We start from the raw sequence: 407 nt of genomic DNA, 5'->3' as shown, positions 1-407 counted from the left end.
AGAAATTAAAAACAAAATAGTTGAATTTTCACCAGAAACAAATAATTTTTCATTAACAATAAAGTCGAATTTTCAAGAAAATAGTAGAATTTGTAATCAAAGAAATCATTTTTTAACCAAAATAGAAATCAAATTGTTAATAAAAAAATTCATTTTTAACCAAATAAAACGATAGTTAAATTAATGTAAACAAAAAATAGTTTTCACCTGCAACAGATAAAATTTCCATTAAAAAAAAGACAGATTTTTCAGTTAAAAAAATAATATTCAACGAAATAGTTAAATTTGGAACAAAAGAAGTTTTTTTCCACTTAAGGGCATGCGACACAGTGGAATTCCTACATTACCAACCTCTTTTTTCTATTGAACAAAATTTTTTTTTGAACCATAGAACTTTTTTTGTAAAT

Source organism: Belonocnema kinseyi, chromosome 4, assembly GCF_010883055.1.
Source record: "Belonocnema kinseyi isolate 2016_QV_RU_SX_M_011 chromosome 4, B_treatae_v1, whole genome shotgun sequence".
Taxonomy (NCBI): domain Eukaryota; kingdom Metazoa; phylum Arthropoda; class Insecta; order Hymenoptera; family Cynipidae; genus Belonocnema; species Belonocnema kinseyi.
The sequence above is the reverse complement of the archived record's forward strand: the minus strand, read 5'-3'. Positions refer to the sequence as shown.